At 40.7% G+C, this 17,926-nt stretch overlaps 1 pseudogene; it reads left to right on the plus strand.

The window, feature by feature from the left end:
• LOC133540009 (cyclic AMP-responsive element-binding protein 5-like) overlaps positions 1–17,926 on the plus strand; it is a 42,663-nt pseudogene that overhangs the window by 4,510 nt on the left and 20,227 nt on the right.

Here is a 17,926-nt window from a genome sequence, read left to right on the forward strand (position 1 = left end):
TGATATTTTTGAATTATTATTATTATAATTTGAAACTCTATTTTGCTTGTCACTATAAAGTTATACAAGCTTTGCTTGTTCAATATTCAATGCGAAACTTGTTTGGGTCCCACTCTGTATTCTGAGTTTGACACCCCTGATGTAGATGATCTATATCTGCTGTTCAGATTTACTTTAGAAAAGACAAGTGTGGGATACTTCTCTTGTTGCCTTACTTGACTTTATGAAATGTTTGGGTAGAATTTTATTTAACCAAACCAGTTTTCTTTTAATTAATACAGACATATAATATAATATCAGAGTTGTTTGGCTATTTTATGAAGGAATGTAGTTCATCATAAAACTGGCACCCAATGTTGTTAAGAATGATCGATTCTGAATCGAATTGTTACCCCCAATAATTAAATCGTGTGGTGGCTAAAGATTCAGAGCCCTACCATTTACAGCAGGGGTGGGCATTACGTTGCTCGCGATCGACTGGTCGATCTCGGAGGGTGTGTCAGTCGATCTCAAGCCAGGCATTAAAAAATATATATAAAAATGAGCAATCATCAATCATACCAAGACTTCACTTTCGTCAGTTGTTTGACATTCTCGGCACCCGAGGATCTTGTGAGATGACGCTGGCTGCTGCGAGCTCATATTTAAGAAAAAAATCACTAACAGGGCGGACGCAGAGAAACACATTTTATTTCTAGAGACTCCGTACCTACTGTCAAAACTCTAAAGACCGACTGCACAGTTCCTGTCTTCACCATAAAATACCTGTTTCATCCTGCCTGTGCTAACAAAATAAGAGTCTCAGAAAGCTAGCGTGCACAAGCTAGCAAGCTACGGAGTTTGATGCCAATGTATTTCTCCGCCGCCCTCAGCGACCGCTTTCTCACTTGCTTGCCCACCCGCACAGTCACTGACGTCACTCACCTGCTGCCAGACATTAAAGGGCCACACACATATGCTACTCTCATAACAAAGTGTTTAAAAACGAGTATGCAAGTTGGACAAATGAGATGCCAAATCCAACCACTTTCATGTGGTATTGGACAGAAAGGAGGACTTTTTTTTTCCTCCATTTGAAAATGCGGACGTTATCAGCACCACTGTCTAATTCCAATCAATGCAAGTCATCAGAATCAAATACACCAACTTATATTCCTGTCTTCATGAAAGAAAGGAATCTATGTGTGTTAAACATGCTTGTATTATCATTAAACGCCATTAACTTGTTAACAAAAATGTCTCTTTCATAAATAAATAAATATAAATTATAAATAGGAATGAGGTAGATCTCCTCGACTTGGTCAATTGAAAAGTAGCTCACCTGCAGAAAAAGTGTGAGCGCCCCTGATTTACAGCAATGCACTCTGAAAACAACAGTCATGGATTTAACAATAAAAAAATGGGAGCTCAGTCCCAAAATAATAGGAGGACCTTGTTTCAATTTATAATTAATTCTGTGTTTAAAAAAAAAAAAAATTGTAAATTCTGGCTAATTAGCTGCCGGTTTCCTATGGGACGGCGTGGCGCAGTGGGAGAGTAGCCGCTGGTTCAATCCCCACCTAGTGCCAACCTCGTCACGTCCGTTGTGACCTCAGCAAGACACTTCACCCTTGCTCCTGATGGGTGCTGGTTAGCGCCTTGCATGGCAGCTCCCTCCATCAGTGTGTGAATGGGTAAATGTGGAAGTAGTGACAAAGCACTTTGAGTACCTTGAAGGTAGAAAAGCACTATACAAGTACAACCCATTTATCATTGATTAAAATCGATAGATCTTTTCTCTACACTGCACTAGAACTGTGCAAAGACAAACATGACAGCACAACTAACAGGAAAACAAACTTGCTATAAGCAAGCTGAAGTGTCTGGGAGCATCTCTTGGAGAACTAAACAGCGCCAAATATTAAATTTGACCTTCAATTTTACATTTATGACGATTTAATTACGCGACTTCATTATATCTACTGGTAGAAGTAGTTTAAATGAGTCACGAGAGTAAAACACGATTCCAAAAGGAATACTTAGTCCAAATTGAGTTTGAGACCCATGCTTTAAACCCTGCCATCCCTTTAACTTTTCTTTATTTTCCTCAATCTGCTGCACCTTCACACTTTTGAAACCCTTGGGGACGGCGTGGCGAAGTTGGTAGAGTGGCTGTGCCAGCAATCTGAGGGTTGTTGGTTCAATCCCTACCTTCTACCATCCTAGTCACGTCCGTTGTGTCCTCGGACAAGACGCTTCACCCTTGCTCCTGATGGGTCCTGGTGAGCGCCTTGCATGGCAGCTCCCGCCGTCAGTGTGTGAATGGGCGAATGTGGAAATACTGTCAAAGCGCTTTGGGCTCCTTAAAAAGGGGTAGAAAAGTGCTATACAAGTACAACCCATTTACCATTTAGCTCTAAAGCAGTATTCTCACTGTCAAATCCTGCTCCGGCTTGTTATTCCACCTCGGGATGTGTGAATAGGCTGCTAACAGCTACATTGACTATAAGCCGCTACTTTTTTCCTGCGCTTTGAACCCTTCTGTGCTTAATTTATGGATTGTTCTTCGCTGACCTAATGCTAAAAGTAAAAAAATATACAAAAAACAGGCAAATACTACTGTAGTATTGTTTGTCCTATGGTGCCGTCTTTTGAACGAGTTCGTTCACTGCAGGTGCTGCAGTGCTGCATTGGCCTTCTGTTTAGACGAGTGTTTTCAACCGGAAGTACAAGTGCCGTTCGGTCTTCTAGTCCAGTGGTTCTCAAATGGGGGTACGCGTACCCCTGGGGGTACTTGAAGGTATGCCAAGGGGTACGTGAGATTTTTCAAAAATATTTTTAAAATAGCAACAATTCAAAAATCCTTTATAAATATATTCATTGAATAATATTTCGACAAAATATGAATGTAAGTTCATAAACTCTGAAAAGAAATGCAACAATGCAATATTCAGTGTTGACAGCTAGATTTTTTGTGGACATGTTCCATAAATATTGATGTTAAAAATAAATTTTTTTGTGAAGAAATGTTTAGAATTAAGTTCATGAATCCAGATGGATCTCTATTACAATCCCCAAAGAGGGCACTTTAAGTTGATGATTACTTCTATGTGTAGAAATCTTTATTTATAATTGAATCACTTGTTTATTTTTCAACAAGTTTTTACTTATTTTTATATCTTTCTTTCCAAATAGTTTAAGAGAGACTACTACAAATGAGAAATATTTTGCACTGTTATACAATTTAATAAATCAGAAACTGATGACATAGTGCTGTATTTTACTTCTTTATCTCTATTTGAGATAGCTGAGATAGGCGCCAGCGCCCTCCGCGACCCCAAAAGGGAATAAGCGGTAGAAAGTGGATGGATGGATGGATCTCTATTTTTCAACCAAAAATGTTTTGCTCTGATTAGGGGGCACTTGAATTAGAAAAATGTTCACAGGGGGTTCATCCCTGAAAAAAGGTTGAGAACCACTGTTCTACTCGTCCATGTCCTTTCTATTCGCATTGATTTTTCATTCATCACTCCAAGCAACGTTAGTAAGTTTTACAATATAACTAAAACAATTCTTACGTACCAAACCGTCCCATGTGTGATGTCTGTAGGAGTGTTTTCATGTATATTTGTACATAGAGCTAAATATTAGCGAATATGCTAAAACGTTTGTGAGTGTCTGTGTAAGTATCAACGTACAATGGCATTTTTTTTTTTTTTATTGTTTCAGTTTTGTAAATTCACTAAAATGTCACCGTAGAGTTATTAAGTCTGTCTAGCTGATTGGAGAGCCAGCTTTCGCAGCTCGTGGGTCCATGACGATGACTTCTGTTTTGTTTGATCAACCGTTTTACTGTCGTCTTACAGACACCGTTTGGAAACAATTAAGGTATGTAAATAAATATTTACAAGATATTTCAGTATAAATAACCCATTTCACGACATTTACATATGCAACTTTATATAGAAAAATATTCTCCTCTTCTAAAAATTTGCGCACCCTGCCTTGCTTCTATCATCATGAGAAAGACTGCAATAGGTCTAGCTCCACCCTATTAGAGACCGTCCTAAGGAGCCAAAAACAGCAACAGTTGTGGACAGTACTGAACTGAAAATTGGAGGCATGGACTGCGAAGCTGCGACTGAGGCCAGGAGGTCACAGGGGGGCGCCTATAGAGTGGAAAATGAAAAGCCAGCAGCTTTGACACCTCATAAGTCACAATCATATCACCGGCCTTAATAAGTCCATGGGCGAGCTGGTGGGGTCCAGCCTGCGTTAGCATCCTGCAAGTGTTCTAGTTGTGTTATTTATATCCTGTGATGAATGGATTTTGATGCCAGGCATGGCAAGCGTGTGTCTTTTCCATCCCATTACATGGTTGGACAGTTGTATTCTTTAATTCACTTTGATAGACTGATTAGATACATATGCTACATATAGTATATACTCAGGGCATTCAATTCATCGCAACTGGACTGTTGGCGTTGTCTTAAAAGATGTTTCGCCAGGCTTCATCAGCTCACAAAATTAGATTGGTCAGATTCATCCATCCATCCATCCATTTTCTACCGCTTATTCCCTTTCGGGGTCGCGGGGGGCGCTGGCGCCTATCTCAGCTACAATCGGGCAGAAGGCGGGGTACACCCTGGACAAGTCACCACCTCATTCAGTCCGACAAAAACCAGGATGAGATCTGACCAATCAAAGTATAAAAACTTGTCCCATCAGAAGTTGCTCATAGGGTTAAATTAGTCGGCGCTAGTCTGACTAAAATTAGGACGAGGTCTGACCAATCTAAGTGTATGAGTATGAGGAAACTTAGATTGGGCAGAATTAGTCCGAGCTAGTCCAACTAGCTCATATAAATTAGATTGGTCAGATATTTTCCGACTTAAACTAGAACTAGATTCAACCAATCATTAGCAGATTTAGTTTTAGTTCTAGTCAGACTAGCTCATAGGCTAAGAGTAATCAGATATGGTCCGAGTTGGACTAAATCTATCTGCATGAACGGTTCTTAAAACATTTTATTTTCATCTTTTTCTGCCCGGTTGTCAAATATTTATTTGGTAACCAACTATTTTGGCAAATAATTATGCTGTTTATCGCTATTTGATGAGGTATTGGTCGGATGAATGCGACCTGAGCGTTCAAACTGCAATATCCAATTTATACCCACAAACGAAAGGGGCCTAGGTCGGATTTGAAAAGTTTGGAATTGCACTGTTCACATTGATCATGAAAAAATCCAGTACAGGTTACATATGGGCAAAATAACAGAATTGACTTGCAATGTGAACAGGTCAAAGATCAACTGAACAGTCCAGTTGCGATCGATTGAACGTCCTAAGACTACCATGGCCTGGATGAATAAGACCATCCATAAACGTGCTATTCTTGCAGTAAATGGGATCGTTTACTTCTCTGGCCAAAGCATTGGCCACCATGTTTGGAATTAGGGCTGGGCGATATGTCTGAAAACTATATCAAGATGTAGTTTTTTTTTTTATATGGATCGATAATTATTTATACTTTTTATGACTTATTTATTAAGCCGGCCAATAAATACAATAAACTAAGGTCCAACTTACTAGCGGTTCTATATATCAGTGGAGAAGATGTCTGGTTGCCAGGGAGGATGAGAACGGCTAAGGCAGGGGTGTCAAACTCAAATACAGAGTGGGCCAAAATTTAAAACTGAACAAAGCCGCGGGCCGAGGTTGAACAAATGAACCTTTTAAGAGGGATCCAAACAAGTTTTTCATTGAATATTGAACAAGCAAGGCTTATATAACTTTATAGTAAAATGCAAAATTGAGTTTCAAATAATAATAACATTAATAATTAAAAAATATCAATGGCATATCAAATCAAATTTAAATAAACAATGAATGCCTCTTTTGTATTTGCAGCCTTCTGAGGTAAATATCAACATTAACTTTTCCCACAGACTAATACATTTGAAAAATAAAATGACAATGTATAAATCAACCATTCAGACCTTTTTACTGCTCAGTTAATGTCGGGGCTCAGGTGGGCGGGCGGGGTTTGTTGGTAGCGGGGGGGTGGGGGGTGTATATTGTAGCGGTCCGGAAGAGTTAGTGCTGCAAGGGGTTCTGGGTATTTGTTCTGTTGTGTTTGTTGTGTTTATGTTGTGTAACGGTGCTGATGTCCTCCCAAAATGTGTTTGTTACTTTTGTTTGGTGTGGGTTCACAATGTGGCACATATTTGTAATAGTGTTAAAGTTGTGTATATGGCCACCCTCAATGTGACCTGTATGCTGTTGATCAAGTATGCCTTGAATTTACTGTTGATCAAGTATGCCTTGAATTTACTTAGAAGCCACATATATATTACGTGACTGGGTCGTCACGCTGTTTGTGAGGAGGGAAAACTGACTTGACGACAGGTTGTAGAGGACGCTAAAGGCAGTGCCTTTAAGGCACTCCCCCAATATTGTTGTCCGGGTGGAATTCGGGAGAATGGTTGCACCGGGAGATTTTCGGGAGGGGCACTGAAATTCGAGAGTCTCCCGGGAAATTGGTGTATGCAGTGTTAAAGCGGCACCGCTGTATAACACTGGCGGGCCAGTTCTAATGTTAATTTGATAATGCCTCAAGGGCCAAATGAAATTACACGGCGGGCCAACATTGGCCCGCGGGCCAGAGTATGACACCTATGGGCTAAGGCAGGGGTAGGGAACCTATGGCTCACGAGCCAGATGTGGCTCTTTTGATGTCTGCATCCGGCTCTCGGATAAATCTGAGCTGACACTGCTTAACACGATAAGTAATGAATAATTCCACTTTTAATCAAAGTGTTAAAAATAACGTTCAAAATATAAAACATGCTCATGCATTTGAATCCATCCATCCTTTTTTCTACCGCACTTGTTCAAGAAGTTGCATTAAGGGTAAGAAGTGATTTATTTATTATTGGTTACTAAATTGGCCCTAGTGTGTGAATGTGAGTGTGAATGTTGTCTGTCTATCTGTGTTGGCCCTGTGATGAGGTGGCGACTTGTCCAGGTTGTACCCCGCCTTCCGCCCGATTGTAGCTAAGATAGGCGCCAGCACCCCCCGCGACCCCGAAAGGGAATAAGCGGTAGAAAATGGATGGATGGATGGGTTACTTTAGGGCTTGCCCTCCTGGGGGTTCTTCAGACCAACTTGAGAGCCTGTTTCAGGGTTACAATATTTTTTATTTTTCAATAAGTCTCTCAATTGTCTTTTTCTCTTTCATTCTCGCTCGCACTCTGGCTCCAGCCCCAACCCCGTCTCTCCTCCTGGCTGCTGCTTCTAAACAGTGCGACAGGTGATTAGATAACAAGGCCCAGGTGGGCAAGCTACACACCTGTCGCTGATTTCGAGGCCGGTCCTGGCAACACCCCGCTTCGCTGCAGGCCCGCAGGCCATGCCCCCTCCACAGTTAGCTTCAGAATAACAATGTTACTACAAAAAATATTATATGGCTCTTACAGACATACATTTTAAAATATTTGGCTTCTTGGCTCCCTCAGCCAAAAAGGTTCCCGACCCCTGGGCTAAGGTAATACAACAATTGCAGTATATTTGAAGGTAGATGCAGATTTGAGACACTCGGTGCAGAGAATCCACAGAGAGGCAAAATTAGAGGGCCCCACCAAACTTGGTAGTTGATACTGTTACGCGATTGGCTCAGTGACACTTGCTGTTCTGTTCTGACTTCATAAAACACATTTTGCATCGTTATTTCTGGTTTCTTCAGGAACCCCCCTGCCTAAAAAAATACATACAGGTATATTCTATTCAAAAAAATATTTTATATTGACATTAATTATGTGTCTATTGCAATATATATTGATATCGTTTTATCGCCCCAGCCGTCTTCTGAATACAGCTCATTTCTCACAGTAAAGAAATGACTAAAACAAGTAGCTGGGGTTGTAAATATGTCGGAAAGACTGATCTCCAATTTACCCCGATTGAAACACAATTGAAATGCGGGTTGTTTATGAGCCTTTTGTATGCTTGTTGGTTGATGTTTTTCTCTGGGGCCATGCAGGGATGCAGCTGTCTCTGGTTTTATGTTGATATCTGCAGGGTTTTGTTTTTTTTCAAATTTGTTTTTATTTAATTATTATTATTATGTTTTTGTTTTTGTAGTTACTTGCTAGGGTTGTGGTGGGGAAGGATCAGCATTTGATGTGTTTGACTGTTCCTGTCAATTATGTGGCTCGGAACCACATAAACAAATGGGTTTTTTTTTTAAAAAGTAGCTGAGGTTGTATGATCTTCCTCCCTTGAAAAACAGAAGAGTGAATGCCTCTTGCTTGACATCACAATACGGCGACTGTAAGATGAGTAAAGATAGTTCCTCGCATACAGTGTGATTATCCTGCTGCTAAACACACTGCCCTCATTCTCTCCCTCTCTTTCTCTTGCTTGCTCTGTGTAGGCTTGCGTATGACATGAATGACAAACAGGACCGGCCTTATGCGTGCGGGGCCCCTGGCTGCTCTCAGGTCAGTTGCTTTTTACACCTGCACCAAGCGCTCACAGGCAGACCCGTTCTTGCCGGGTGACCAAATGAAGATTGGTTTTGTGACATACAGTCAAAGATACCACATAAAAGAAAGTTGCCGTTTTGTGTCATACAGCTGTTGATTTCCTTGTCATGCTGTTGCTGTGCTGCAGCGCTTCCAGTTTGAGGAGCACCTACTCATGCACGGTCACAAACATGAGATGACCCTCAGGTTCTCCGCCATCAAGACGGACACTTTTACCGGTGAGGGGCGCCACAAAGTGCATGGGGAATTCTTTGTAAACAGTGTAACGCTACTGTACAAAACGCCGTAAAAATCAGATAAGACTCTTCTTCTTCAGATAGTGTACCCGTGTCGTGGCGTGCATGCTATCTTACACCAGATAAGAGGAATAGAAGTGAAGTCACCAGCAATAAAAAAAGGCTACTTTCCATTCAAAACACTGCAAGAGATTAAGGTTCTTTTGAGATGACAAATAAAAACATGTCTTCGTTGTCGTGGCTCTGTAACCATAGAAACCACTGTCTGCCTGGACATACTGTAGAGAAGAGGTTCTTCATCTTTTAGAACTCGGGGCCCAACTTTTCCACTACGGAGGACCACTCAAATATTAACACTGAATATTCGATAATTATATCTTATATCTAACATACATTTAGTTTACAACCTTGTCATAAAGCATGTGTTAACCACAGATATCATCAAGGCTTAGGTCAGGCTGATTACAAAAATAATATCCCCATTGTGAGATAATAATATTAAAAAAAAGAGTCTATATATGCTGGAAAAGAAAGGACTTAAAAACTTCATAAAACATTTTTAATTCGTTTAAGCAGCGCTATAATAAATAAAATCGAACTAAATTAATATTAAATAATAATATATTATATATTTTTCTTCGCTAAAATGTCAATTAAATGAAAATGGAGTCATCATTTTTGCACTATTTTTGCACTACTATCAGACTGCTAAAATAAATAAATTCAAGCAAAATTAATGGTAAACAAAAATATTTTACAAGTTTCCTAATTAAACTGTCAATAGTGGGTAGTGGGTAGAGCGGCCGTGCCAGAAACCTGAGGGTTGCAGGTTCGCTTCCCACCTATTGACATCCAAATCGCTGCCGTTGTGTCCTTGGGCAGGACACTTCACCTTTGCCTCCGGTGCCGCTCACACTGGTGAATGAATGATAGGTGGTGGTCGGAAGGGCCGTAGGCGCAAACTGGCAGCCACGCTTCCGTCAGTCTACCCCAGGGCAGCTGTGGCTACAGATGTAGCTTACCACCACCAGGTGTGAATGAATGATGGGTTCCCACTTCTCTGTGAGCGCTTTGAGTATCTAGTAATAGGAAAGCGCGATATAAATCTAATCCATTATTATTATTATTATTATTATTAATAAAGTTTAAGTGAAATGAAAATACAGTTTTGCCACTTAAATCATGTTTGTGCTTAAGAAACTTCTCTATGACTTTCAAATAATTACTAGAATAATAGAATAAATTTAAAATTAAATATAAAATAAACTATAATGCAAGTTTCTTAAACTGTCAATACAATTTAAGTGAAATAAAAATACTGTTTCACCACTTTAATCATAATTTTTGCGCTTAAGAAACTTCTACGACTTTAACAAAATTACTACATTAATACAATAAATGTATAAGGAAATATTTGCACATTTAAATAAAATGAAAAAAATAAAATAAATTAAAAAGTAACATAAAAGTTTGTTAAACTGTCAATACAATTTAAGTAAAAAGAAATATCTTCTGTTTGAATGCAGCTGAGATAAGCTCCAGCACCCAACGCGACCCCAAAAGGGACAAGAGGTAGAAAATGGATGAATGGATGGATGATTTTGTTAATACTGCCACAAGTGGTGGAAAAGTGTACAACAACTGAGTACGCTGCAACCCATACAGACCACAGCTGGCGGCCCAACAATGGGCCCTGGCACTATGGTTAAGAAAGATTGTTGTAGAGATCGTGAAAATCCCCTTATAATTTTTCTGTAGCCCTTCAAGAATCATGCAGAGAATCTCTCCTCAAAACAAAGAGCCAGCTGACCGTTGACCCCTGCATGTTTAGACGGCTTAGCGAGGCAGACTGATGCTATCTACCGTAATAAAAAAAGAGAGTTTGAGACTTGGAGATTTGATTTATCAAACAAATAAGCAACCCATGGACGATCTTTGATGACAACTCTTTGTGTTCTTGCATGTAAACAACCCCTCCCCATCTAGACCAGACGCCGACTCCCACCCGGTTTTTGCAGAACTGTGATGAAGTTGGTCTGTTCAAGGAGATTGAGGAGGAGTTTCTGCAGGCGCAAGAAGAGGAGAGGAGTAAACAGGTAACACTTGACTCTGCGTCCTTCCCGGGGCTCAAACCAGGGTCCCCTGATTGAGAGTCGAGGACACTAGCCAACGAGTTTAAAGTTGTCAGCCCATTGTCCAGTCCGACTCTTAAAGGCCTACTGTAATGAGATTCTATGTGTCATATTTGATCATTTCGCGATATTGCCATATTTTTGCTGAAAGGATTTAGTAGAGAACATCCACGATAAAGTTTGCAACTTTCGGTGCTAAAGAAAGAAAAGCCCCGCCTCTACCGGAAGTCGCAGACGAGGACTTCACACGTTTGATGGCTCCTCACATATTCACATTATTTTTAATGGGAGCCTCCAACAAAAAGTGCTATTCGGACCGAGAAAACGACAATTTCTTCATTAATTTGAGCGAGGATGAAAGATTCGTGTTTGAGGATATTGATAGCGACGGACTAGAAAAAAAAATGATTAAAAAAAAATAAGTTAAAAAAAAAAACCGCGATTGCTTTGGGACGGATTCCGATGTTTTTAGATACATTTACTAGGATAATTCTGGGAAATCCCTTATCTTTCTATTGTGTTGCTAGTGTTTTAGTGAGTTAAATAGTACCTGATAGTCGGAAGGGTGTCTCCACGTGTGTCTTGACGCGCAGTGTCTCAGGGGAGTCGACGGCAGCTATGGACGGCACAAGCTCAGCTTTTCTCCGGTAAGAACTGACTTTTTAACCACAATTTTCTCACCGAAACCTGCTGGTTGACATTTGGTAGGGATCCATGTTCTCTTGACCGCGCTCTGATCCATAGGAAAGTTTCACCTCCAGGAATTTTAAACAAGGAATCACCGTGTGTTTGTGTGGCTAAAAGCTAAAGCTTCCCAGCTCCATCTTTCTACTGTGACTCCTCCAATATTAATTGACCAAATTGCAAAAGATTCAGCAACACAGATCTCCAAAATACTGTCTAATTATGCCGTTAAAGCAGAAGACTTTTAGCTGTGTGTGTGTGCAGCGCTCATATTTCCTTAAAACCTGTGACGTCTTCCGTACACGTCATCATTACACAACGTTTTCAAGACGAAACTCCCGGGAAATTTAAAAGTGTAATTTAGTAAACTAAAAAGGCCGCATTGGCATGTGTTGCAATGTTAATATTTCATCATTGATATATAAACTATCAGACTGCATGGTGGGTAGTAGTGGGTTTCAGTAGGCCTTTAAGTTTTCCCCCATCGCAAGCATGCACTTGCATTCATTAGACTGATTGAACCTGTTTAATCAGTCTAATGAAATAATTGCAGATTCCTGAATGTAATTTAGAAAACATCCCACATTTTATGGAACTTTAACACAAATTAAACACGTTCCTAAAGTTTTCTTAATTGACCACAGAACTTTCCTCCAGAAGGTCTTACCTTTGTCCATGTGGTGTCAGATGAAACAAATATTGAGCCGTTTGGCCACAATATCAGCCATAAATTTGGAGGAGAAAAGGTGAGGCCTTTAATCCCAGGAACACCATACCTTCCGTCAACTATGGTGGTAGTAGTAATATGCTCTGGGCCTGTTTTGCTGCCAATGGAACTGGTGCTTTACAGAGAGTAAATGGGACAATGAAAAAGGAGGATTACCTCTAAATTCTTCAGGACAACCTAAAATCCTTGGACCAGAGGTTGGGTCTTGGGCGCAGTTGGGTGTTCCAAAAGGACAATCACCCCAAACACAAGTCAAAAGTGGTAAAGGAATAGATAAATCAGGCAAGAATTTAGGTTTCAGAATGGCCTTCCCAAAGTCCTGACTTAAACGTGGGGACAATGCTGAAGAAACAAGCCCATGTCAGAAAACCAACAACTTTAGCTGAACTGCACCAATTTGGTCAAGAGGAGTGGTCAAAAATTCAACCAGACGCTTGTGGATGGCTACCAAAAGAGGTTAATTGCAGTGAAACTTGCCAAGGGACATGAAACCAAATATTAAAATTGCTGTATGTATACTTTTGACCCAGCAGATTTGGTCACATTTTCAGTTGACCCATAATAAATTCATAAAATTTTCCTGAAGGAATTCCCCTGAAGGAATCAATGAAGTACAAACCCCGTTTACATATGAGTTGGGAAATGGTGTTAGATGTAAATATAAAGGGAATACAACGATATGCAAATTATTTTCAACCCATATTCAGTTGAATATGCTACAAAAACAATATATGTGATGTTCAAACTGATAAACATTTTTTTTTTAGCAAATAATCATTAACTTTAGAATTTGATGCCAGCAACACATGATAAAGAAGTCAGGAAAGGTGGAAATAAATACTGATAAAGTTGTGGAATGCTCATCAAACACTTATTTGAAACATTCCACAGGTGTGCAGGCTAATTGGGAACAAGTGGGTGCCATGATTGGGTAAAAAAACAGCTTCCCAAAAAATGCTCAGTCTTTCACAAGAAAGGATGGGGCAAGGTACACCCCGTGTGTCCACATCTGCATGAGCAAATAGTTTAACAGTTTAAGAACAATGTTTCTCAAAGTGCAATTGCAAGAAATTTAGGGATTTCAACATCTACGGTCCATAATATCATCAAAAGGTTCAGAGAATCAGGAGAAACCACTCCACGTAAGCGGCATGGCCGGAAACCAACATTGAATGACGGCACTATATCAAAAACCGACATCAATCTCTAAAGGATATCTCCACATGGGCTCAGGAACACTTCAGAAAACCACTGTCATTAAATACAGTTTGTCGCTACAGCTGTAAGTGCAAGTTAAAGCGAAAGCCATTTATCAACAACACCCTGAAACGCCACCGGCTTTTCTGGGCCCGAGATCATCTAAGATGGACTGATGCAAAGCGGAAAAGTGTTCTGTGGTCTGACGAGTCCACATTTCAAATTGTTTTTGGAAATATTCGACATCGTGTCATCCGGACCAAAGGGGAAGCGAACCATCCGGACTGTTATCGACGCTGAGTTCAAAAGCCAGCATCTGTGATGGTATGGGGGTGCATTAGTGCCCAAGGCATGGGTAACTTACACATCTGTGAAGGCATCATTAATGCTGAAAGGTACATACAGGTTTTGGAACAACATATGCTGCCATCTAAGCGCCGTCTTTTTCATGGACGCCCTTGCTTATTTCAGCAAGACAATGCCAAGCCACATTCAGCACGTGTTACAACAGCGTGGCTTCGTAAAAAAAGGGTGCGGGTACTTTCCTGACCCGCCTGCAGTCCAGACCTGTCTCCCATCGAAAATGTGTGGTGCATTATGAAGCGTGAAATACGACAGCGGAGACCCCGGACTGTTGAACGACTGAAGCTCTACATGAAACATGATTTGGAAATAATTCCACTTTCAAAGCTTCAACAATTAGTTTCCTCAGTTCCCAAACGTTCAGTTGATTTAATACAGTGGTGAACATGTCCTTTCCCAACTACTTTGGCACGTGTTGCAGCCATGAAATTCTAAGTTAATTATTATTTGCAAAAGAAAAAAAAAAAGTTTATGAGTTTGAACATCAAATTTCTTGTCTTTGTAGTGCATTAAATTGAATATGGGTTGAAAAGGATTTGCAAATCATTGTATTCCGTTTATATTTACATCTAACACAATTTCCTAACTCATATGGAAACGGGGTTTGTACTATCTATCTATCTATCTATAAGAACAAAACTTCATGAATGTTTTTTGTGATCAACAAGTATGTGCTCCAATCCCTCTATCACAGAAAATAAGAGTTGTAGAAATTATTGGAAACTCAAGACAGCCATGACATTATGTCCTTTACAAGTGTGTGTAAAATTTTGACCATGACTGTAAAACTGCAAAGTAAGCCTGGACAACGTTTTTTTTTTTTTAAAAAAGAGATACCTGAAAATTATGAATCAGATTACAATCATAACGAGAATCGCGATTCGGATGTGGATGGATGTGAAGCGATCAGGGTGTGGGACGAGAGAAGCAGTGATTAGTAAAACATTGCATGCTAAAATCAAAGTTTCTCCCAGAAACCAGCCCTCAAGACTTGAGTTGTCTTGAGGCTTAAGTCAAGACATTGCAGACGTCAACCTTGAAACAGTCCTCTAAAGCGATCGACGATCTGGAACCCTGGCAGGAAGAATAAGCAATGAAAAATAAGATGAATCGTCTTTGATACTCAAGTGATGATATCAGTCAATATGGCAGACAAAGCCAGATTTCTGCCTGGGATGTTGAGGGTGGCCTTAGCCAGTTTGTTAGGTATCTGAACGGCTTGCCTAAAGACACAGTTTCTGAGCAAAACAAAAAAGGACTGGGTTGTGTAATCGCGGACTTGGTGGTTGGGCTCTTCAGACACTGAAACGCGTGTGTCCAAGCAATTAAAAAGTTGTGTTCCTTTTTAACAACCAGACCACTCCCACACACCTCAACTACTATTCCTGTGTTGCATCTGCTGTCTAATGACAAGTCCACACACTTCCACTTGTTTTCTTGCTCCTGCAGACGGTGTCCCACAATGGGTCTTCTTGTATGAATCAGCACCAGCTCAAACCGCAGCTCCATCACCAGCCGCCACCGCCGCCACATCATCACGCCCTGCAGCACCCCCAGCCCCATGGCCCCCTGATGGGCCCAAGTTGCAGCCTGGCTGCCCAGCAAGCAGTGTCCTCCTCGCAGTTGGGGTCATTCTGCACCCAGGCCCCTTCCACACTCTCACACTCAGGGTGAGTCGGCACAAAATATTATAAAGAGTGTGAACTGATACATACAACAAAAGACAGCCAGATTATGCACATGAGTCATGGTTGTGGTGGTCTAGATCTGGACTGGAGTCCCTATGTGTCCCAGTAGCTTCCATGCTGTTCTATTATGAAACCGTTCAACAGACAGATTGGACTAAATCAGAGGTGTCCAAACAATTTGACTTGGGGGCCAAAGTTTGACTGCATGTAAAGTAACCACAGACACACACACACACACACACACACACACACAAACACACACACACACACACACACACACACACACACACATAGGTTGATTGGCAACACTAAATGATCCCTAGTGTGTGAATGTTGTCTGTCTATCTGTGTTGACCCTGTGATGAGGTGGCGACTTGTCCAGGGTGTACACCACCTTCTGCCCGAATGCAGCTGAGATAGGCTCCAGCACCCCCCGCCACCCCAAAAAGGAACAAGCGGTAGAAAATGGATATATGGATATATTGACATAATGGATATAAAATTAATAATAATACTTGAATATTAACTATGTGAATGTTTGACTACCTTGTTTACTTCCGTGACAACCTCCTTAAAGTTTTGTAATCAATCGGAAATATCAAGCAGCTAAAATGCACCAAACATGGGTAAGTGTGGAGCATGTTTTGCATTTCCCATCATTTAAAGGCCTGCTGAAATGAGATTTTCTTATTCAAACGGGACTAGCAGGTCCATTCTATGTGTCATACTTGATCATTTCGCGATATTGCCATATTTTTGCTGAAAAGATTTAGTAGAGAACATCGACGATAAAGTTCGCAACTTTTGGTCGCTGATAGAAAAGCCCTGCCTTTACCGGAAGTATGTGCGTGGGATGTCACGAGTTGCAGGGCTCCACACATATTCACATTGTTTTTCACGGGAGCCACCAGCAGTAACAGCAATTCGGACCGAGAAAGCGACAATTTCCCCAATACATTGAGCGAGGGTGAAAGATTCGGGAATTAGGATATTGATAGTGAAGGACTAGAAAAAAAAAGAAAAAAAAAAGAAAAAGCGACGGCTCCGGGCGACGGCGGTGATAGCATTTCAGATGTAATTAGACACATTTACTAAGATAATTCTGGAAGATCCCTTATCTGCTTATTGTTTAATAGTGTTTTAGTGAGATTTTAAAGATTGTAAAGACATACCTCGAGGTCGGATGGCAGCGGTGAACACCCAGTGTCTCAGAGAGAAGCCGAGTAGCCAAGCTCACAGCTGCCTTTTTTGACATGACAGCTGCTGCAGGACGACGAATAATCCATTGATGTCTCCATTAAGATATATATCACAATTTCCCCATCCAAAAACATGCTGGTTGAGGTAGAGAAAACATGTTCGCTTGACCGATCCGCTTCACAACAAACAAAGAAACAGCGGCTGTGTCTCGGTGGTAAAGACAGCTGCAATCCACCGCTTTCCACCAACAGCAACGTTCTTTATAGTCTCCATTATTAAATGAACAAATTACAAAAGATTCAGCAACACAGATGTCCAAAACACTGTGTAATTATGCCATTAAAGCAGACGACTTTTAGCTGTAACTGGTGCTGAGCTAATATATCCTGACAGTCCGTGACGTCACGCGTACGCGTCATCATTCCGCGACGTTTTCAACAAGAAACTCGCGGGAAATTTAAAATTGCAATTTAATAACTAAAAAGGCCGTATTGGCATGTGTTGCAATGTTAATATTTCATCATTGATATATAAACTATCAGACTGCGTGGTCGGTAGTAGTGGGTTTCAGTAGGCCTTTAAAAGGGTTTAATTTTGGAATGTATGTTGTGCTTGTATTTTTTATAATATCCACACATCTCAGTGAGCATGTGAGTTGACTTTTTGTTTGGGTTGCATTTTTTGTGCCATGACTAGGGAAGGTTGTTTGTATTGGGGTAGGCCACTTATAATATTGTGAAAAATCTATTAAAATGACAAAGCGGCCCAAGCAGACCACAAAAAAATGACGTGTTGGACCACTTAAAATGACAATAAATGAGGACACCGACCACATAAAATGGTGTTGCAGGCCATATATATTACTGTGGTGGACCAGTTAAAACGATCTGGCAGGTCTCATAAAATGACGTAGTGGTTCACACAAAATTGGACGTAAAAAATGCGGCAGGCGACGTAAAATGATGTGGCTGCCCACTTAAATATTCTGTGGCCGCCACAGAAAATGACGGGACAGACCACAAAAAATGACCACACGTACCACTTTAAAAAGAAGTGGCGGGCCACCCCCACCACATTAAATCACGACACTGTGTGACCTGGCGTGTCCCATAAAATGACGTAGTGGGTAGTACAAATATACATGGCGGGCCACATAAATTGAGGTGGCGTG

Source organism: Nerophis ophidion, linkage group LG21 (genome assembly GCF_033978795.1).
Source record: "Nerophis ophidion isolate RoL-2023_Sa linkage group LG21, RoL_Noph_v1.0, whole genome shotgun sequence".
Lineage (NCBI taxonomy): Eukaryota > Metazoa > Chordata > Actinopteri > Syngnathiformes > Syngnathidae > Nerophis > Nerophis ophidion.